The sequence below is a fragment of the Symphalangus syndactylus genome, chromosome 11 (genome assembly GCF_028878055.3).
Source record: "Symphalangus syndactylus isolate Jambi chromosome 11, NHGRI_mSymSyn1-v2.1_pri, whole genome shotgun sequence".
NCBI classification, from domain to species: Eukaryota; Metazoa; Chordata; class Mammalia; order Primates; family Hylobatidae; genus Symphalangus; species Symphalangus syndactylus.
In genome coordinates, this window is record NC_072433.2 from 25,227,113 (window position 1) to 25,250,703 (window position 23,591).

Here is a 23,591-nt window from a genome sequence, read left to right on the forward strand (position 1 = left end):
ACTAGGGGAGAAGTTAAGTGTGGTATGGTATATGATAGAATACTGGGCCATCATTACAAATGGCGTTTATAAAGAACCACTGTTTCTACACCTTGTTCACCACTATAGTCCCAGCACTGTTTAGAACACAGAAACATTTCATTAAAGATTTATTGAATGAATGAGTGAATGGACAACTGAACAAATGAATCCAAGCAAAGGAAAATGCTTATTATATGTTATATATTTTTTAAAAGAACCAAAAATTATTCCTAAACTATGATTTCCAGAATATGAAAGATTATATGTACATAGGTCCTAGATGTGAACTGTAATATGGAAAAATAAAAAAAATTAAAAATAAGTCAGGCATGGTGGCTCATGCCTGTAATCCCAGCACTTTGGGAGGTCAAGGTGGATGGATCACTTGAGATCAGGAGTTCGAGAGCAGTCTGGTCCAAATGGTGAAACCTGTCTCTACTGAAAATACAAAAGTTAGTTGGGTGTGGTGGCGGGCACCTGTAGTCCCAGCTCCTCGGGAGGCTGAAGCACAAGAATCGCTTGAACCCAGGAGGTGGAGGTTGCAGTGAGCCGAGATAGACTGCTGCACTCCAGCCTGGGCAACAGAGGGAGACTCTGTCTCAAAAAAAAAAAAAAAAAAAAAAAGTTAGGATTATGTATTACGGAGGATGTGCTGTTATTCTTATTCATTCAAAGCATTTTGCTGACTACTTATCATGTACCAGACACTGTTCTACATGGTGTGAGCATAGCAGTGAACAAAATAGACAAAATCTCTACCCTGATGGAGAGCTTATTCTACCTGTTCACTGGAGAGTTGGCAGTGGGTATAGACAGACAAAAAAAAAGAGAGAGAGAGAATGTATATGTTAGATGGTGATAAGTGCTATTGACAAAAAAAAAAAAAAAAAAAAATAGCAGGCAAGGGTGATAGAAAGTGTCAAGAGAGAAAAGGATGCCATTTTATAGGATGACCATGAGCATATTTAGGGAAAGAGCTTCCAAGCAAAGAGAACAGCGAGTTCAAAGGCTACAAAGGCGCTGAGGCCACAGTGTTTGGTACAATTAAAGAAGGTTAAGGTACTGGAGCAGACAGTCTAGGGGAGGGGTCAGTGAGGCTACAGGAGTCAAAGTTCATGCCAGGTAGGCTACCATAAGGACTTTAGGGTTTGCTCTCAAAGACACAGAAAAGCCGCTAAGAGCAGAGGTGTGATATGATCTGACTTGGGTTTTAAAACAGTCACTCCTCTTGTAAAAATATTTTATGAAAGTTTAGGATAAAAAAGAAGAATTTTAAACATTGGCCAGATTATCATAACATTCATGAATTGATTCACAAAATATATTCTGAGCTGCCCCCAACCCCACTTTGAGGGGCTGGAATAGCAGGCCTATTTCAAGATTACAAAGACATATCAACCATATGAAAATGTTTTAATATAACATTCTTTTTTTCAAAGATAGGGATTGCTCAAAGCAATTAACTGATTTTGTCCTTTTTTCTTTAGACATTACGGAGATTGTTTTTCTTAATTAACATTTAGTTGCACGTTTCATATTCTATACCAAGCCCTGTAATTGCAAACTGAGCTCCTGCTTGGGAAATCCTAAAGTTGGCTGCTTATTTGACTTGTCTTAAATATCCCACACACAGCACTTCGGCAACATCACTCACAATCCGGCATTATTGATAGGAGACCCTCGTGGGAAGTCTAAATGTGCTGGCAAGATTATTTGAAAAACTAATAAAATTCTTGTAATCCCTTTCAAGGATGCAGAGAGGAAGATGGCTGCATTTCAAATTCATGGCATTTCAAAGGCATGAATTAAGCTCTAAGCTCTACATTTGGAAAAAAATAAATCAACACAAGTTCTCTAATTTATGTTCTAAACTGAGAAAACAAATCGTTGCTAAGAAATAAAATTTGCAAAAAATATTCAAATTTGTTTCTGAAACACATTTTCTAGTTGATATGCACATACTTAAATCTACAAACTATACCAAAATATAAATTACAGGAATCACTACTGTTGAACTTGGTTGATATAATTTCACCATGAAATCTGAAGTCACTTTTTGGTTTGGTTAATTTTATTCCAACATTCTGCCTTTTAGGTGTGTACAAAACTGATCATGTGTATTGATGTTGACACAAGACTTCTGTGAAAATGTATGAGAGGCCAGATGTGGTGGCTCGCGCCTGTAATCTCCTTTGGGAAGCCGAGGTGGGTGGATCAGGCCAGGAGTTTGAGATCAGCCTGGCCAACATGGTGATTCCCTGTCTCTACTAAAAATACAAAAATTAGCTAGGTGTGGTGGCGCATGCCTGTAATCCCAGCTACTCGGGAGGCTGAGGTGGGAGAATTGCTTGAACCCAAGAGACAGAGGCTGCAGTGAGCTAAGATTGTACCACTGCACTCCAGCCTGGGTGACAGAGCAAGATCCCATCTCAAAAAAAAAAAAAAAAAAAAAAGAAAGAAACAAAGAAAAGAAAATGTATGAGAAAGCTCATTGCCTCACTTCCTCCTCACCCCACCTATCTTGGGCAAGAGGGCTTCTTCTTAGCACCCACTATCTTGGGTTGTGTGACTCTCATGTCAGAGGGCTCTGTACTCCATCTCTCCACCTTGCCATCATCGAACACGCCACTCACTGTACATTGGCACGCAGCTACCAGGGTTCCTGTCTCCTTCAAACCGGCCATCTTTCCAGGAGACTTGCCAATAACCCATATAACAAACTGGCCTTTCAATCTCATGATCTTCTCTGTCCACCCCAGCCACCCTGCCCCCTCATCCCTGCCCAGAGCTCCTCCATCTCTGACCAGCATTGCTTGCCCTCCCTGCTCTTCCCTGCCACCCACGGCATCTGTCCTCTCACTCCGCCAAGAATCTCACTACCCCCATCTGCCCTCTCCATCCAGGCTTCACCTTCCTCTTGGTGGACCACCATTTCCACCTCTCGTCAGTATCTCCAGATCCCTTCCTTTCTTGTTTCCCTTGTCCAGCAAACCCCAGCCTGCACCAGCCTCCCCAAGGCTATCTCAGGGCCAAGAAGATGCTGGAGAAAGCCCATAACCGCATGGATTAGTGCTTCCACACCCATGGTCTCCAACTTCAGCAGGCCCCACCACTACCCTGCAGCCTCTGTGGATTGCCATTAGCTTTCCCTCCTGTTTTCCACAGCAGACATCTTGAATCTTTTCTTCTTTCTCCAAGTTTCCCACCCCACCACACCTCCTCACACTGAGCACATATCCTTGCTTCCAGCATCAGAGAAGTAATGGCCATGGAATATGAACTCCCTCAATTTCCAGAGCCCACCTCTCATCTACCTACCTACATGTTTATTATTGTTAAATGTCCTAATTGCTCCCAACTCAAAACAAAATTGTTCCTCAACCTATATTCCTTCTGGTTTTCTCTCTCCTCCCCTTCCAAAGCAATCCATTCCCCACAGTTGTCTACATGTACTCCCATTCACGGAGACTTCTGTCCCTGCTGTTCCCCTGCACCCACTCTCTCCAAGGTCACAAGTGACCTTTTTGTTGCTAAATTTGGCATTTGTTTTTTCAGACCTTGGCTTATCTGAAGGTACCATGTCACCCCACTTCCTCCCTGTGGCTTCTGTGGCACCCCACCCTATGATTTTCTTCTAATCTCTCTGACTGGTCTCACCTTTTCCTCTGGGCTCCTCTTTCTCTACTTGCCCCCTAAATGTTGATATTTCCCAAGGAATGTTGTTCTTTTCTTTGACCCTCTCTACTGAAGGATTTCATTCATTCCCATGGCTTCAATTATGATCTATATGCTGATAATTTGATAATTTATGACTCTATCCCTTAACCAGATCCCTCTCATAAGCTCCGAACCACCTTCTAGACATCTTGTTTGGACATTCACACACAATTCAAACTTACCTACTCCTCTTCCTGCCTAAACTTGCTCCTTTACTGTGTCACATCTCAGGGGATAGCACCCCCATCCATCCCCTAGTTACCCAGGGCAGACACCTGAACATCATCTTTGACTTTTACCAGTTTCCTCCATGCCCTCGGCTCTCATTCACAAAGTCCTCTGAATATTTACCTTCTTAATAACTCTGTGACGAGCTACTTAAAAAAGATGGGAAACTTGATGAACTATTAATACTTAAAAAACAAACAAATAAATAAAAATATCTCTCAGATCTACCCCCTCTTTTCCACTCACCATGCTGGATCACCGCAGCACCTTCCTGATCCACATCCCAGCCTCATCTTCTCCTGGCCATTCTCCAAGCAGCCCCTAGACCTTTTCAAAATGCACATCTCCTTAAAAACCTTCATTAGCTTTAGAATCAAATTATATTCTCAGCCTAGAATACCAAGCTCTTCAGGACCCAGCCCTGGTCAATCACTCTAACCCCTCAGTGTCTGAGATTCAGCATTCTAGTTAATCTCCCCTTTACTTACTGAGAAGACCCATGGAACTTCACTGAGATCTTTTCTTCCCCAGGAAGAAGGAAGAAGTCCAGCACAGTGTTCCCCTGGAATCTTTTTTTTTTTTTTTTTTTGAGACGGAGTCTCGCCCTGTCGCCCAGGCTGGAGTGCAGTGGCGCAATCTCGACTCACTGCAAGCTCTGCCTCCCGGGTTCACGCCATTCTCCTGCCTCAGCCTCTCTGAGTAGCTGGGACTACAGGCGCCCGCCACCACGCCCGGCTAATTTTTTGTATTTTTTAGTAGAGACAGGGTTTCACCGTGGTCTCGATCTCCTGACCTCGTGATCCGCCCGCCTGGGCCTCCCAAAGTGCTGGGATTATAAGCGTGAGCCACCGCGCCCGGCCTCCCCTGGAATCTTTCACAACTGTAGCTTCGAAGCATTTAGAATTCCATTCATTCCTTTAGGGTTCTGTGCCCTAAAACCACCCCTTAAAAATGACAAAACAAATATATTGAGCATTTTCTCATATGAGTCAGGCCTTTTATCACATTTAACCCTCACAATTCTGAAGAACACATCATTTTAATTTCACAAATGAGAAAACTGAGACCCAGAACAATTAAATATTAAATAACCTAATCAAAGTCATACAATTAGTAAGAGAGAGAAGGGGGATTCAAACTCAGATTACCCAAGAAATTATCTCCTGTTTATTCATAGTCAAACCAATTTCTGGTAATCCAAGAAGAATAATGTGAAAACAGACTAACATTTGGTAAGTGCTTAATATTTATAAAGTACTTTACATAAGGAATCTCATTTATCCCTTATGACATTTTCAAATAAACAGACTGCAAATCCAAGAAGGTAGTTTAGGCAAGGTCACACAGCTAGTAAGTAGCTTTGAATTTCCCTACCTCCACCCTTAAAAAAAATTTCTTTTTCTTTAGAGACACGTCTTGCTCTGTCACTCAGGCTACTAGAATGTAGTGGTGTGATTGATCATAGTTCACTGCAGCCTCGAACTCCTGGGCTCAAGCAACCCTCCTACCCCAACCTCCTGAGTAGCTGGGACTACAGGCATGCACCACTGCACTGAGTTATTTTTTTTTACTTTTTTAGTAGAGGCAGAGTCTCATTATGTAGCCCAAGCTGGTCTCAAATCCCTGGCCTCAAGCAATCCTCCTGCCTTGGCCTGTCAAACTGCTGAGATTACAGGTGTGAGCCACTGCACCCGGCCCCACCTCCATCCTTATTAGCTGCTACCTAACACCAATAAACAGCATTTTACAGCTGAAGAAACAGCTCCAGCCCAGGGTCACACATCTAATCAGAGGCAAAGTCAGGATTAGGATCCAGGTTTCCTAACTTTACTTGGCTGTGCAGATGCTGTTATAGTCTCTGGGTGCTGCCAGAATTGTGGAACCCTGACTTTTTCCTATTTATAACAATTTGCCAAAACTGAAATTGGATTCCAGTGGTAGACAGATGGTGGTACACTACTTCTGAAGGGGTAAACTGACCTCCAAAGGGTTTCAGCTCTGGCTCCAGGTGGACTTATTTGGTATCCCTCTGCAATACTCGGGTGATACTCTGCTGATGCCCACCTGGTGGCATGGTCCTCCCCTGATCCACTTTTCCAACAGCCTCTGCTCTCACTGCATCCACTGAATAGCACACGTCCCATTTCCCCCTGCCTCCTTACCATTTTCTCTTCAGTAATAAGGCCCCATCTGTTCACCCAGCTCCAGTGCCTTCTCTGATGGTTTAGCCAGGATCAAAGCCCCTCTGCCATGCCTCTTAAAGCCCTGTTGGTTCTTCCCTAAATGCCATCTGTTTTACTCACTCTCCCACCCTAGCCTTCCCTTCCTGGATGTTACTAACTCAAGGATGACAGAGCTGCTTTCTCTCAGGTTCTGTCTCTTTGCCTTGAATTAGGTTCAGAGTAAAAGTCCCCTTGGTTATTTCCTTCTTGGCCACGAGTTAATTATTCTCATATATTAAGGCATTCTCCCCAGAATGTATCGGCTGACATACACAAAAAAAAATCTGGAGAAGGTGATAAAATGAAATGTGTAGATTAACTAGGCCATTTGGCCAACACCAGAATGTTTAGTGGAGAAATACTCAGGAAAGATGCTACCTAGCAAGGTGGGACATCACCAGTGAGGCCTAAGATGCTGAGCAGAGGGTTGAAAGGAGAGCAGGAGGCCGGGCACGGTGGCTCACACCTGTAATGCCAGCACTTTGGGAAACCGAAGTGGGCCTGGGTGGCGGAGGCTGCAGTGAGCTGAGATCGTGCCATTGCACTCCAGCCTGGGCAACAAGAGCGAAACTCCGTCAAAAAAAAAAAAAAAAGAGAAAGAAAGAAAAAAGAAAAGAAAGAGCAGGAATCTTAGGACGTCTTTACTTCATAACTGACAGGGCAGAAGATCTTTCTCAGAAAAGGAGTGGGAGGTAGGGCATTTAGGCACAGAAAGGAGTAGGGCCAACAGCTAGAAATAGCGGAACATGAAGAACTGATGACATTTCAGGGAGAACTGACAGGAATAATAGGCATGGGTCTATCAATCTCTAGCATCATAGGATTAAAAGGGTATTCAAAGCATTCAGGTAAAATCCCAACCCACTGTACAAATGAAATAAACATTTCTTCAAGGGGGCGGCATGCCTCTAATTGAACACCTCCAGCAATGAGAAATGCCCAACTTTAGGAAATCAGAATTTTGGAGGTGTATGTGAATGAAGTTCCTTTATTTTCTTTTTTTAAATTTTATTCTTTTTTTTCTTTTTTTTTTTTTTTTGAGACAGGGTCTCACTCTGTTGTCCAGGCTGGAGTGCAGTGGTGCAATCTCGGCTCACTGCAACCTCCGCCTCCCGGGGTTCAAGTGATTCTCCCGCCTCAGCCTCCTGAATAGCTGGGATTACAGGCACGTGCCACCATGTCCAGCTAATTTTTGTATTTTTAGTAGAGACAGGGTTTCACCATGTTGGCCAGACTGGTCTCGAACTCCTGGCTTTAGGTGATCCCCCCGCCTCGGCCTTCCAAAGTGCTGGGATTACAGGCATGAGCCACCACGCCTGGCCCAATTCATTTTCAACTCAACAAATATCTATATTTATATCTCAATAACTAGTGAGTGCCTACTACGTGCCAGATACTAGACACTGAACTGTAAGTATGAATAATATAGACATGGCCCCTCCCCTGTGGATCTTATAATGAGGAAGACGAGTATATAAACATGCAAGTAGAACAGGGGAAGTAGAGGGTGCTGCTCAAACACAGGGTGGGGCACTCAACAGACAGCCCAGCATCTAGATGTCTTCACAAAACAGGCAGTGTCTAGGCTGGGGCTTGCCGACGAGTTAGCTGAGGGCAGGGTGGAGGGGCCCAAGTGAGTAGGAGGCTTCCCAGCTTCCAAAGAAGTTAAAAGTGTTGCAAGAAGGTGGAGTCCAGATCTTGAAGGGGAGAGTGGGCTTAGGTCCCGGGGCATGTGAAGCGCCCTCCGTCTACTGCGCTGGGGGAGATGCTGCGGTATCCGGGAGTGGTGTGAAGGAGGCCAGGACCTGCGATGGGAAGACGGAGACGGGAAGGCCCTGGTGGCTCAAGGGATGACCAAAAGTGAAGCGCTCCTCTATGACAAGATTGAGATAAAAATAGAGCAATAAAGTTCTGAATGCGGTGGGAGAGTCTCCTCCGTCCTCCCTCACCTTTGCTGGGCAGGAACCAAAGCTGCTTGCCCTCGGTTTGCCCCATCACCGACGGGTGTGGTCGGTGGCACAGCTCTTCGCCCTTCTTCTCAGATAGGAAAACTGAGGCCCAGGGTCCTGAGGCAGAAATCAAGGTTTTCTCCTCGAAATGGCCTCCCAAGAGGCTGCCCGGAGTCTCACACGACCCTTCGAGGGTCCTGCGGCCTGCCCCACGCCTCCGCCAGCCATCCTCTGCTGGTCGTCTTTACTATGGAAACGGTCCTCCCGCCCTGCTCCGCGCCTCCGTGTCTTCAGTGCACTCTGGGAAATGCAGTCCCACTCTGTTTGCCTGCCCGCGGCATGAGCCCACTCCGCGTCCTTAAAGAACTATAAGTCCCAGAAGGCTGTGCGAAACCCCGCCGGTCTCTGGGGGATGTGGTCTTGAAGGAGAGACCCAGGAACCTGCGGGCGGGGCCGGAGGGAGAGGGGGAGGACGCCCCAAATGGGCAGACTCCTGGGCGGGGTCCGGGTCACCATTGGCTACGGCGGCGCGAGGGAGGCGGGGTCAGAGGAATGAAGCGCGGAGCTGTTCGCCGCTCCAGGTGCTGAGTCTGAGGGAGGCTCCGGACCCGAGAGCCGCGAGAGCCGCCGCTGCTGCAGCCGCCGCCAGATCTGCGGCCGGGAGCCCGGGCTGTGAGGAGCCGGGAGGAGCGGGGTGCGCTGCCGGGCGCTGACCGCCCTCCCGCCCGCCGTCAGAGGTCGGTGCTGCTGAATTCGCTTTTGTTTTCTTGGGGAGGGGGCGAACCGAGACGTGAGGGGCTGGGGAGTTGACGGGACGTGTTCTCGCTGCTCTCAGGACCGCGGGTCCCGGACAGCCGCCTACTGACTAGGGGCCTCCCGTGGCCCGGCGCCGGAGGTCGGAGCACCTTGGGTTAGTTTTCGTTTTATCATGGAGAAGGCTCTTGGGTATGAGGGGCGAGGGCTGGGGGTCTCCCCCGCCCCCCATCTCTCCTGGGAGAGCGAGGAGGTTTGGACCCTCCCTCCCGCTGTGCCTAGCGATGGGGCTGCTCGGATTACTCAGGACGGGAGGAGGGGGTGTTGTGGGATGAGGGGACTGGAGGCAGGGGGACCCCTCCCCGCAACAGTTCGGCTGTTCGAGGTTACAAAGGAGTCTGGTGGTGATGGATGAGATCGCGGACCGCTCCCCCAACCCAGACCCTCCCAGGGTTATTAAGGAAGGGCTGCTTGGGATGCAGGGAAGACCCTTGCCCAGGCCCCTTCCTCCACACTCGTCCCCCTCCCTATCCCCCCCTCCTCCCCAGGCCCTAGGGTTTTGTAAAGAGGAGGATCGAGAATGTGGAAGAGAGAGAGGACTCTTACCCCTCCCACTTGGACCCTCCTAGGTTATTGGCGAGGGGTGGAACTGGAATGTGGCAGGGAAAGGCTGGGAGACCCCTCCCCATCCTTCTCGGAGTCGCGGGTGGAGGAAAGCACCGACACTTGGAATCCCCCGTGCTCGGGCCCGCGCCGAGGGTTGGGTGGCCTGGGTGTGGGAGGTGGTGTAGGGGGATGTACGAGGAGACGAGGGACCCCTCCCGACCTCTCCCCACCTGGGCCTTATCTCCCAGACCCTCCCTACCTGGATCCAGGCCTGGGGCTCTAAGTCGAGACGACCGGCCCTAGCCCACCACGCCCCGGGGACCGAGCCTCTGGCACCGCAGATGGGCATGTACAGAGCGGGACGGGGCGGGTCTCCCCTCAAGCACCCAAGAGCTCCAAGTAGACGCTACCCCCAACCTCGTGCCCGCGAATCTTTGGGGGCTGCTCCGCTCCGATGCAGGGCGCACCCCAAACCGAGGCTCGGGGACCTGCTTCCAGGACGCGCGGTGGCTGTTCCCAGGCACTGGGCTTTCGCGCTCGGCCCAGGCTTCCTCGAGAGGACAAAGCGGCGGTCGCCGCACTGGCAGGCCTGCGCTGCGGGCTGGGCGGGGGGCGCGGCCGCGGAGGGGGGGCTTCGGGCGCGGCGCGGGCAGCTTCCACGGAAACGTGCCAGGAGCGGGGCGGGAGACAAAGCGCACCGGCTTCTAGCGGGCCCGCGCGAGCCGGGATGGAAAATCCCGAGGGAGGAGGCGGCTGAGCCAGGGCAGGGCACTATGCCCCACATCTTTCTCTTTTCCCATACCCCCTACCCTAAGGCCAGCTAGGCACCCAGGATTCTGTGCACACGATGGTGACCAGGGCCCCTTCTGGGGCCGAGAGCAGGGGCGTTCATGACCTGTGACCACTAGGACAGGGACAGGTGGGGGCTCCACCTTGAGCAAGAGGCTTGGAGTTCACTGGGCGTGAGTGGGCCAGAGTCCAGAGGGACATCCTGACTGGACCCTCCCACGCCCCATCAGCCATGTTAGGTCAAATTTGGTTCTGGAGAGGGGATGTGTTTAAGTGTGTGAGGGTTTGCATGGATGATGGTGTGGGTCAGAGCGTGGGTGTGAATGTGTGTGACTAGGTGAATGTACCCATGTGTGTTTCAGTCTTCGTGTGTGGCACGGCCAGAGCTTGTGCTTCTGGCTGCGTGTGTGTATGTGTGTGTGTGTAGATGAACCACTTACTCATTTACTGCTGGGCTTGGATGTTGTGGGGGTGGGGAGCAGGGTAGTCACATCTTTAACTCTCAAGCCACAGCAATGACCTAGGGTCCGAGTGGATACCCTCAGGGTGAAGGCAGCTTCAGGTTGCTTTGTGCCTAGCCTGCCTGGCCTGCGTAAGGCCCAGTAAGTGGGGAATTCGCAACTATGTGGAGCCTTCTTCAGCCCTTCTGAGGTCTCAGGTCTGACCCTAACATACTCACCAGTGCCCTGCCCTTCCCATTTTATCAGAAGCTTTATCCTACTGTAATAGGCTGCTCCAAAGACCAGAATTCTGCCCCCTCACCACCACCATGTGCTTCCAAGTGAGGCTTGGCAAGGGACTCATCAACAGAGTCACTTATGATGTGGGTGCAAGACTACATGGCAAGGCAACTTTTGTCACTTTGGCCTCCATGTCTGGAAGGGCATGGCGCTGATGTTGCTGGTCAGTCACAGGTGGTGTCTCAGAAATACTAGGTACACTCAGAGAGGAAACAAGGGTAACACAGACATACACTACAAGGTGATACCCCTAGAGGATGAGCATGGCCCTCCCAGACCTGCCCTCCCCAATAAGTGACCCTGATTTCACAGCACTTGCATAGCAAAGGTACTGTGCAGCTTTGAGGTAATCTTCACAGAGATCTACTTCCCATAGGATGAGAGACCAGATGATGGCCAGCAGAACAACAGAAAGAGCAAGTACCACAATGTAGTCACCATCTATCTAGCCCAGGCTGCCTGATCCAGTTCCCACAAGTGTCCACTCCCAGTGTCCACAGCGACCTCTGCTGGAAAGAGGTTAAACCAGACACAATTTGGCAACTAACACTCCCCCATGGTGTAGAGGCTCAGAGTGGGTGTGAGCATTGTTAGGTAAAATCACAAACATTTCTATTGGGGGGCTCCCTCCTACCTTCAGAGTGTCAAGTTGATGTTCGTGTCTGAAGTTCTGTCAAGCTAGTTCAAGCCATGGAATTGCTGCTTTCTTCACCTCTATGGAAATGTTTAAAGAGGGCTTGAAGGTCTTTGTTCAAGTTTCTGACCAGTGGAATGTGGGCATCAAACCCATTTATAAGGACAATGCATGGAAAACACTTATCAAGGTCAAAGAGGTTTAGGCATCTCCTGTCTCTCCCTCTACCTCTACTACTCTTTTCTCCTCTTTTCCTGTTCCACATTTATCCTCTTCTTTCCGTCATTATTAAATTAGTCAATAATATTTTTCAAAGGCAAGCCCTCTTTTCCTCAAAAACAATGTAGCCCAGAAAATGAAGGCATCTGGAGGCTATTACTAAATGCAAAAAGCTGCAAATACGGCTCTTCCAGGCCTAATGACAGAAGTGGGGGAGAGAGATGAGACATGCTCAATCCTAAATACCCATCTGGTGACATGTGTCTCTTCTCCTGGAGTTACTCTGAAGGAATTTCATGCAGTCACAAAATCTTAAGAGCTCTGCAAAGGAAAAAAGGTATTTTAATACCTGGTATTGTTCTTACTTTGGCATCCATGTGATTTGCATTGAACTACGTGACTCAGTATCATAAAGTAAAAATAGGACTTAATCTCTTCCTTGCCTGTTTGGAAGGTGGCTGCATATGGTGTGTTGTGTTCTGCATTGGAGAGTGAAAAGCTAAATTGCCTCATAAATTGAACCACCTGCTTATCCTGATTAGAATGGTGCTTAACATCACCTACAGGCAATAACGTTATTTTATGTTTCTTTTAATTTATACCTGTATCTTTGTCTTGTAAAACATTTCCTCATGTTCATACATTATTACTTTCACTTGAAGTTAATCAAGAATGTTTAATCCTTGTACTGAAGCCAAACAAATTAAATATCAGCAGATTCAGGAAGATGTGGGTGGTGTTTCTGTTCTTTTTGGCCTCAAAAAAATTCTTGGAGTTCATAGAAAAGAAGGAAAAGGCCCTAAGATTTGGTAAATCTTGTGAGCAGTTCTGAGAGGCTCCTTAGAAATTTCCAGAAGGGCTGGTCATGTTGAAGAATCTGAACATGCATGCAAGTGGCAGCATGCATGCTGGAAATGAGACTGCAGCCCTGGCATTCCTAAATCACTGCACTAATGCAGCCTTTCTCGGAAAATTTCCCAAGACCCTCCTGCTCCCTGGGACAGCCGGCTGAATCACTAAGGAGGAGAGCTGTCCAAGGTTCTGGAGTGCTGGCCTCACCCACCTGGTGGGAAGGGAGTACTTCAGGGTGTGGACCAGAAGCAAGAGCTGAGGGCCATGGCCGCCAAGAGGATTTCCCCAAAGCTGATTACAGAATGGAATAGGAGGAAACAGAGCTGTGGAGGATATTACTGCATTACTTCGAACAAACTCATCAGCAATCCCTGTTTAAAGAATTATGAGCTAATAAGAGGAAACATTTTCTGACTCAGGCTCTTCACATGTAAGAATGTGTTTAATCCTCACAGTCCTATGAGGTAGACGGTGGCATAATTCCCACTTTCAAGGTGAGGAAACCAAGCTTTGAGAGCTTTCCCAAGGTTACACAGAAGGGGAAGAATTTAGGTTCCATCCTGGATCTCAAACTCTGGAAGTTCCTCCTTACCACCGTTTTTTCCCTATTGCTATTACAGAAATAAAACTGAACTATTGGATTGTCCTATGTAAGTTTATAACCAAATACCAGAGGAATAGGATTGGGGATCCACTAGGATTTAGACACAAATCAGTCTTTCCAAGTTCAGCAAGGATAGTGCCACCTGCTTTATATCTTATCCAGGTTTGTTAACTGAACTTGGTTACCAAAGAATGGGGAAAGGGCAGTATAATGACCCTCATGACCAGTAGCCCAGGGGTTTCTTTCCAGCATGGAAAATTTTCACAGGAAGCCAAGCGTAGATGGCAACAGAGTGTTGTCGTTTTTTTTCCTTTTTAAGAAAGGAAGAAAAAAAAAAATGAGGAAGCTGTTATTTGACAAAGAGTACACATGCAGCCAAAGAAATAGAGCTTATCTTTATTTCCTAGCATCCTGTTCCAAAGCTGAAGACACTCAGATATTATTAAGAGATTCCTTCTACCTATTCGCACTCTCAGATTTTCATAGCAAAGCCTCTAACACCTAAATAAAATTTTCGCTGTGTGGGCCTCAGCCAATCTCAGGGAAGCATCACATTCTTGTCCTTATGCCACCCAACCAAAGCTCTACCTCCATATGTGGCTGCAAGACTCCAGAAGGTGGGCAGGTTTGGGGTTTGGTGAATTTCAGACCACAAGTCTGGTCCTCCTAAAGTGGCAGTTCCAACTGCTCCAATCTTGCAACACACACAGGGGCCGGTTTCTGAGAACTCCCCGTTCAGTTTGGATGTCTAAAGAGGATAGAAAGGAATGAACTTATGTTTTTTCCCCTCTCCCTGGGCCTCAGTCTGTACAACACTCAGATAGGGGGTTAGCCTTTTAGGAAAAATTCTTCATATCAAGCTGAGTTTCTATTCCATTTTGAGTGATTCCTTCCCCTTCCAAGCTGGGGCTTCGCAGAGCTCTGATGAAAGGAGCAAAGGCTGCTATTGCTTTTCCCCAGGGCACTTGGAAGCCAAGGACCCGGCACCCCATCTGGGTCTGCTCTGACTCATATGACTGCAGACAGATTTGATTGTTTTCTTATTTAGAGTCATTAATTAACTCTCCTCAGCATCAGAACAGCATGTAATAAGAAGGAGGCCATTTGTGGGGGTCTCTAGGCAGCCACGCCTAGGGCTGAGTACCATCTCCTTTGCACACAGGATCAGGAAATGGTTTCTAATCCTAGCTATAACCCTTCAGAAAGCTTAGATTGTTAAGATTTTAGGCCAATATGAGAAAGTGCAATTAATTGCTAAGGCTGTTGTGATCATTCTGGCAAAAACTGGGAGGCCCGGGAGTCCCTCAAAGGATGACTGGATTTCCATTCATTCAGACGTTTCTTGTGCCTACAAAAAGGTGTCAGCCACAGAGCTGGGCACAGGGAACACAACTATGATGTGGGATAAGTCTTTTCTTATAGAAATCTTGAATGGAACAAGGAAACAGACACAGAAACCCTGAAACAATGTGTGCTGTAAGCAGAAAGGGCTTTAGAAATGGAAAGGATATTAATAATCATAAACCATCATGTCTTTTTAACGTGAGGAAAGAGAGCAAGGGAAGTTGAGGGTTGCTCTGGCCACAGCCCTGGTTAGTGGTTCTAAGATGGGGCTTAGAATCCAGATTTTTTGATGCCTAAAGCATGTTCTTTCCACTGTCCTAAACTGTTGCTCTGTTCATTTAATTATCCAAAGGGCACATTTCCATTAACATAGGCTTCTTTGATCCAATACCAATGCAAAACCCAAATTTTAAGTTGATATAGCCCAGGCACGGTTGCTCATGCCTATAATCCCAATAGTTTGGGAGGCTGAGGCAGGAGGCTTGCTTGAGGCCAAGAGTTCAAGACTAGCCTGGGTAACATAGTGAGACCCCGTCTCTATAAAAAACAAAAACATTAGCTGAGCATGGGTGAATGCTTGTAGTCCCAACTACTTGGGAGGCTGAGATGGGAGGATTGCTTGAGCCCAAGAGTTCAAGGCTGCATGAGCTATGATTGTACTACCACACCCTAGCCTGGGCAACAGAGCAAGATTCTAAAATTTTTTTAATTTAAAAAATTTTAAAAATAAAGTTGAAATAGAAACAAATAATAGAAAAAATAGGAAAAGTAGAATGTCTGTCTATATATCTGTTGTCCAACATGGGGCCATAAGCACTTGAAATATGTCTAGTGGCAATTAAGATGTGCTGTAAGTATAAAACATACACTAGCTTTTGAAAAATTAGTATAAAAAAAGTAAAATGTTGCATTAGTAATGGTAATATTGATTACAGGTTAAAATAATATTTTAGATATATTAAGTGAAATATATTTAAATTAATTTCACTTGTTTCTTTTTACTTTTGTAATGTGGCCACTAGAAAATTTATATTATATATGTGGCTTGCATTTGTAACTCACATTATATTTCTACTGGGCAGTGTTAGACTGCTTCCATTTAGGAGGATATTTTCTTTATAAACTGAGGAATTTAGCGAAGTAGGTCTGTAATCAATTAGCCTGGGATTTGAATCCTGGCTCTGCTATTTGGGCTGCATAACCTTGAGCAAGTTGTGCCTTAGTTTCCTCACCTGCAGAATGAGGTGATAATAAAGCCTGCCTCCTAGGTTTTGAGCTAAATCACTTAGAACAGTGACTGACAGGTCCAGAGTGAGTGTTCACTTAATATTAATTATTGCTATTACTATTGGAGGAAGCTTATGAAGTGTTACAAGATAAGGGCAACAGGAAGGAGAGCAAGCAGATAATTTTCAGATAAATCAAGCAAAAGATTTATTACTAGTTAAAATATGATTGAAAACACTTGCTAAGTATGTGGCCCCTATTTTCTGGCAGATAATGATGTTGAGGAAAGATTTCAAGCCATTTACACAAGCATACAATGAATAAACAAATTAGCTAACTGCATTATGCACAGGTCTTGACTTCAGCTAATGAGTTGAGGAAGAGGATGATTGTACCAGATGACTCAAGGGCTCTAAGTCTCTTGGACTCCCAGATTCCTCAGGGGAATCAGGGGAATGACAACCTTGTGCTCTGGGAGAAAAATTCTGGACAGGAATCAGACATACCCAAGATCAAAGCTACTCTGCCACTTATTGGCCTTGGTCAAGACACTGAGTCTCAGTTTCCTCTTCTGTAAAATGGAGATAGTACCAACTCTTTTGCAGGTTGTAGTGAGGATTAAATTAGATAATACAAATAAAACATCAGGTACATAGTAGGCACTCAACAAATGATAGCTGTGACTAAATGGGATTTCAGGTATTCTTTAATAGAGAATTTTTTGTTATTTAATATAGAATTTGCAGTTCAAGCCAAGCGCAGTGGCTCACACCTATAATCCCAGCACTTCGAGAGGTCGAGGCGAGTGGATTTCTTTAGTCCCGGAGTTCAAGACCAGCCTGGGCAACATGGTGCAACCCCATCTCTACTAAAAATACAAAAAATTTGCCAGGCATGGTGGTGTGCACCTGTAGTCCCAGCTACTCAGGAGGAGGCTGAGGTGGGAGGATCACCTGAGCATGGGAGGTAGAGGCTGCAGTGAGCCAACATTGCACCACTGTACTCCAGCTTGGGCTACCGGAATGAGACCGTCTCAAAAAAACAATGAAAAAACAGAGAGAATTTGCTGTTCAGAATCTTCAATGCCTTTTCTACAACTCTACTGCGTCATCCCCCATCCTCATTCAGTCCCTGAGGAGATTGAAAGGACAGTTTCACCTGATTAAGTGTGTCTACACCAAAACATAGGATCTCAGTAACTTTGGGCACACTCTACACAATCTTTCATGTTCTCTGTCTGATTAACACACATGAGGCTCTTTCTTGGGATAATGAGGCAAGTAGCAAAATGGGCATTGTTCTCCATCATGTTTACCCTGAAGTTCTGATCTCAGTGTTTAGAGCACTTTACAAGTAGTTTTGCTTTAAAAAAGAGAGAACATAAATCAGAGCCCAGAGCCCAGAGCCATTTCTCCTGACTCCTAGGGCAGGCCATGGGTCCATTCACTGCATAGCTCTGAGGGAACACACATTGTTGCTGTTCTCAACCATCGCCTCTTCTTCCAAAAGTTTGCTTCTGGAGGAAGATGGCCAAAGAAATATGTATTAAGCTCAGTGAAGGCTTATGTTAACAGAGCACGTTGAACTGTAAAGAAAATACTCAGATTAGTCCTACAGGAAAAGTGAGGATCGCTTCAAATGTTTTAGCAGGAGAGCAACACAGATTTCCTGACTCACAGCACAGTGGGTGAATTGAGGTGGAGGGAGGCTCACCTCTGGTTCTGTTGGGAGGCTCTTGACTTCCAGGTACCAAGTACCAGTGCTAAGTTATTTGGGGATAGTCTGGTGTTAATATGCACATTTTCCTACTCATTCTTTCTTTTGTTCATTCAACAAATGCCAAATGATGGATAGCTAGAGTGGGGTGTTTTGAGAACCCTTCCCCAGGAGAAGACCAGGGTCTGGCTGGGGAGAGGAGAGATGCTCATATGCAGAGTGAACCAAGGAACAGGGGCTGAAGTAACCACAGGAGTCCTGATTAAGGCAAGTTGGCTATGGCAGTGGAAAAGCTATGGATGCCAACCAAACTTGAGTCTGAATCACATTTTTACCACCAAATGTGTGGCCTTGGGCAAGTGCTTTAACCTTTCCAAACTTCATCTTTCTCCTCTGGGGCAATGAAACTAACTTTTCCTGCCATGGCAATTACATGGCAACATATATGAAAATGCTTAGAGACAATACTAACCCTCGTTCAAGTGTTTACAGTGGGTCAGGCATTGTGCTCAGCAATACATATGTGTAAAAGAATACCATTATTATCCCTACTTTATGGCTGAGGAAGGCAATGCTCAGGGACTTTAAGTAACTTGCTCAAGGTCACACAGACAGTAAGAGGACCAGGACCCCAACCCAGGCAATCTGACTGCAGAGCCTGTTCTTAACCACTGAGATCACTGCTTCTCTGGTTCAAGATCAGCAAGAACCCAATAACTATTATTTTGAAGGAGGGAGGGTGATTTGTGGGTCAACTTGTGGAGAAGTCTTGTGCTTGGTCTTCAAGCATGGATACAATATGGATAATCTCTGAGGGGTGAGTGGGATGAGGAAGGAAGGCAAGGGAAAGTTGTGATCAAATGAACAGGGGTAGGAATGACAATGGTATGTTCTGGGAGCACTGAAATGGAGAAGAGTTTCCGTATGAAATAGATGTTTGGAAAGAAGAGTTGAGAAAGCCTTGAATGTCAGACTAACAAGTGTTAGAGAACCAAAAAAGCTCAGGCAAAGAAAGGGATATGAAATCTGAAGCCATCAGTTTGAGGCATCTCACTGAATCTGGGTAATTTGTTGCAGTATTGAGTGTGCTCACCAAGTGTCTCAAAGCCACAGCTTCTGGAGGGTATTGCCAGGTAGCACCACAGTTGAGCATTCCTACCAGTACTATTTGGTTTTCAAATAAATTACATTATTTGTCGCATTTGGTCTTCACAAAAGCCCTGGGCAGGAGAAGGTAGCAGGTCTGCCACAAGGATTCCTGCCTGTGTCAAGTCGCAGGCAGTAATGGCTGCCATGAAGCACAGATGCCAAGAACAGCTGCAGTGCCCAAACCCAAGCACAAAGCTTAGAAGAGGCTTTCTCTGTGAGGGAGGAGGCAGAAGATTTGCTCCCTGTGCTCTGGGAGGCAGGCAATAGTATCCTTTGGTTCACGATTCCCAGTGACACTCCTGAGCAGCTGCCTCCCAGGGTGGCTGCTGGGAGGGCCTGAGTTGGGGTCATTGCAAATTCCACAGCCCTTTTTGGATGCAGCACCCATCAGTCACCCACTCCCGTGCAAACAGCTTGTTTTACAAAAGGAGATTTTTTTGGACCTGCCATCTTGAATTCATTCTGCTTATTTCTCTGTAGGCTGCAGGGGCTGAAAACCGAACCCCATCCTCCTTAGGCTGGTTAGAAGGAAAATCTGTCTTTTCTAATGGCTGCAGTCGCACTCTGTGCCAGATTTCTCTCCATGGCTACGCTTCTAATGACAATGGAAAACAAAGGCAGGAAGGGAGAGGGGCACAGATGCAGCATTTCTTCCAAGAGGCACCTGCAGTTCTGTGGAGGATGCAAGGCAGTGAGGAGGTAACTTTCACAGCTATGAGAGAGTCTCTTGACGAGTAAAGAGTTTGGATGTGCAAGATGATAGAGGATGAAAGAGATCACTGTGTTTTCTTTGAAAAGTCATGCTAGGATTCCAGATGCTCTCCACAGTTCTGGAAGGATGAGTACAAGGGTGGGCAAGGCCACAACAATTTTGACAAGTTGTCCAGGGATAAGACCTTAGTGATTATAAACATATAACTAATGAGAAATGACAAACACTTGGAAATGAAATGTTAAGGGCTCATCTGGCCATTGACCCCAGTAACAATGTGTGTCAGCACATGCTGAACTCAACAGGGTTGAATGGTGACTTCTGGAAAACAAAATCAAGTTGGGAAATCAGAATGATAACAGTAAAGGCATGGATGTTTGGAATGGCTGTGCATCAGAAAGTAGGGCTGTTTGGTTACATCAGAGCAACTTCATCAGCCAGGACCAAGTGTTCATGCCCTGCTCACACAACTGGCTCCCACTCTGTGTTGAACCCTGTGCCAGAAATTGGAGAGATGGAAGTGAATGAGACACAGTCCCTGTCCTCAGGGAGGTAGTCAATTCTAAAACAGAACAAGAGATGCAGTGTAGAAAATGTGCAAATGAACGTGGCCACTTCATGACGTTCCCTTCTAGGTGCTTCCTCACACCTCTGGAATTAATGTAGCCCAACAGGTGAGGCAAGTCGGGATCTTATAAATACTGCCAACCTTATCTCACATCAGGCCTAAGCAGACCTGGTATGTGGAACCTGGGGTAGCAGAGTAAAGCAAAGGAGGCAAAGGCTGGTGTATTTCAGAAGCTTGTATACAGTCGGTGAGGATGATTTGCCTTTGTATTCCTTATTTGAAAGACAAGCTCTTGAGACCCTTTGCCTGCAATTAGAGCATGCTGCCACAAGGGGCACCATGAATTAGTGTGGTCCAAGCAGCCATGTGTCCATCCCACAGGCATGGTATGCTGAGCAAAGTACAGTTTTTCCATTGTTAACCTTCAGAAGAATATAATTTTAAATTAATTGATTATAATGGGATTGCACACTTAATAAGACCAAGCCATAGTAACCTATATGTAGTGAGTGGAGCATTGTGAATTCATCAACATTCATTTAACAAAATCCATTGTGTGCCTACTGCTATGTGCAAAGAAAAGCACAAAGTCCCTGCTTGGTATTCAAGTCCTAGAAGGAAGACAGAGATAGATAATTACAGTGTAGTGAGATAAGATAAGTGGTAATATGGAAGGAGGAGCAGAGAGCACTGGGAGCATAATTCTACCAGGGGGAACACACACCACACACACATGCACACTCTTGTGTGTTGGGTCCAGACAGTAGCACCTCGGTCACAGGGTTTGTATCAACACACATAGAAGGGGAAAAGCCAATGTATTGGAATACTTTTAGATGCTGTAAGGAATTCAGATTGTTCTACTGCATGAACTTGGACATATCACCTATGTCTCTGGACCTCAGTTTCCTAATCTGGCGCTCTGGGGTTTTGGCAGTGGCTATCTTGACTATGTGGGTGGAGCAGCATGGAGGTTAGAGTAATGACTTTGATCTCCAGTGACCAAGCCTGGGATTGTCCTTGCCCTGAGACCTCCTCGGCACTTGTTTTTTTTTTTTTTTTTTTGAGACAGAGTCTCGCTGTCGCCCAGGCTGGAGTGCAGTGGTGCGATCTCGGCTCACTGCAGGCTCCGCCCCCCCAGAGTCCACGCCATTCTCCTGCCTCAGCCTCCCGAGTAGCTGGGACTACAGGTGCCTGCCACCTCGCCCGGCTAATTTTTTGTATTTTTAGTAGAGACGGGGTTTCACTGTGTTAGCCAGGATGGTCTCGATCTCCTGACCTCGTGATCCGCCCGCCTCGGCCTCCCAAAGTGCTGGGATTACAGGCGTGAGCCACCGCGGCCAGCAGGGCACTTGTTTGTTGGGACCCTGGTGATGCTACCACTTGATTCCAGCTGAAATGTTCCAAGGGATCGCAGAGGATTAGCTAAGATTCTGGTTCCAGAGGAACTTGGTGTTTGCGGGGTGCAGACTTTGGTGTAGAGTGGAAATGGTCTAGATCTCCTGAGGTGCCACTGGCTTCACCACCCTCCCCAGTAGCCAGGCTGGCCCTGCCATAGCACTGACCACTGTACACACTGCCTGCCTCCTTCTCACCAGTGGTCTTCTGACCTGTGGCCTGTCCCTGATGCCACTGTTGGGAAAGCTTTGTCCGAGTCAGGCAGAGGATCGCTGACAGCAGGCCAGTCCCACTCCTGCCCCTCAGGCCTCCCAGAAGATGAGGCCCTTCTTGGCCTGTGTTTCCCTCTGGAGAACTTAGGCCCTGGCAGGATGTCCCTCCCACCCCAGCCAGCCCCCACCCTGCCTTTCCCAGGCCCTAGCCCTCCCTGTCTGTGGCCCTCGGCAGAACTGGCACCTCTGTGTTAGGGGATACAGGGGAGCGACCAACTTGAATAAATGAAAAAAAATGCCAGAGTGTTTAATTTTAAACAAACCACTTAAAACTGTTAATTGCCCTGCAGAGAGTTTTAATATGCAATATATTAGAGCAATACCTGGTTAAGAGAGTAGACAAATGGAGGCACTGAAAAAGCCCTCACTGAAATTCCACTTACAAGTCTTTAAAAGGATTTTTTAAAACAGTTTGTTTGCCCAGGAAATTTCCCAGCTGAGATCAATAGGCCCTGACCCACCTTTCTAGGCCAGGGCCAGCTCAGGTCCCTTTCCCCCAACCTACCCTCACTCTGGTCCCTCAGCCCTAGAACCCTCTCTCTGCGAAGAGTTCATCCCTGCCAGCAGGGACCAGATCTGCTCGGGCTGCCTTTCTCAAACAAGGGCCAGTGGAGCCAGAAAGAAGTGCTTCCAAACACAGGTGGTAGTGATGACACTTTCTGCCACGCCTCCCACCCACCATTGCCAAACACACATACCCTGTGGCCTGGACAATCCCTTCATCTGGCAGGAAGCACTGGGGCACCTCCTAGGAGTGGCCTGCCACTATCCTGCTCCAGGCATGCAAGACTCCCTTCCTGGAGCTAGCAAACAAAGAAAAACCAACATAGGGCCTTTAAAACCACTCTGCAGAGGATGTTGCCTCCACCAAAGGAGATGAGAAGGGCAGGCTGAGATAAGCAGAGCTGCTTAGAAACCGAACACAGAGTCAAATTAAAACATTCATTGGAGGCAATAGAATGCGGATCAGTGGAGTGAGAAACAAGATGTCTCCCTTCCAAATCACTGCAAAAGAGAAAAGAAATCATCAGCTATGGCTCAAAAGTCAGAAAAGAAAGGAAATGCAGAAAACATAAAACAAGATGACAGGGGGCCACCTGGAATGGTTATGATGATAAATGTAAGCATTTAACATTCCCTTGTAAGAAGAGAAAGGTTCTAGATTAAATTCATACAGGAGACTCGCCTAAAATTAAATGGCTCCAGGGTAGGAAAAGCTATCCCAGGTAAATGCAAACAAAAGAAAAAGCGTGAGTGGCTATATCAGACAAAGCACAATTTAAGGCAATAAGCAGTGTCAAGCAGGATAAAAAGGGTAATTTTATATTCATAGAGCAATTGTGAAAGCATAACCGTTCTGAACATTTGTACACTCAGTACTTTAGCATTGAAATACATGAGGCAAAATTTGTTACCGTTAGAAATACAAGAAGCTGGCCAAATGACAGTTGTGGGCATAAATTTACATTCATCTCTCAGTACCTGACCTCAAATAACCAAAACATATATAACAACAGAAAGGAGTAATATAATGAAAATTTAATTAAAAGGTGGATACTGAACTTTTTACCAGTCTGAATGATGTTTGCCATGTTTTAAAAGCCATAAATTCATGCCTGTGACATGTGTTAAATTTAGTACACATTTATGTATACAATATAATTATAATAGCAGTTTTCAAAATCCTAAACCACTGAAAAGCCACTGAAAGAAAATAGACCAAAATGTTAACATATGGTATCTTTAGAAAGGTTGAAATTTAGGCATTTTTAATTTTTCTTTTTTCACTTTTTCTTCCCGTGTTCTTTAATGATCAAATAATATTCCATGACCTAAAAAAAAAAAATGAACTAGAAAAAAAGAGTAAGACT

General features: G+C 46.3%; 1 protein-coding gene and 1 long non-coding RNA gene across 5 annotated transcripts in view; one reads left to right on the forward strand and one right to left on the reverse strand.

Moving 5' to 3' along the window:
- Positions 1–4,949: 4,949 nt before the first annotated feature.
- On the reverse strand, positions 4,950–8,425 carry LOC134731697 (uncharacterized). The gene is made up of 2 exons (XR_010114171.1): positions 8,138–8,425; positions 4,950–7,993 (listed from the first exon to the last, which is right to left on the reverse strand). It is a non-coding gene; the product is annotated as an uncharacterized lncRNA (long non-coding RNA).
- A 234-nt stretch (positions 8,426–8,659) lies between these two features.
- SMPD3 (sphingomyelin phosphodiesterase 3) overlaps positions 8,660–23,591 on the forward strand; it is a 92,934-nt gene continuing 78,002 nt past the window's right edge. For 2 of the 4 annotated variants that reach the window (XM_055299239.2, XM_055299242.2), the window contains exon 1: positions 8,660–8,874. The gene's annotated coding sequence lies outside the window, so the exon portion shown is untranslated. The remainder of the gene's footprint in view (positions 8,875–23,591) is intronic. The other 2 variants (XM_055299243.2, XM_063611650.1) reach the window with 1 other exon arrangement.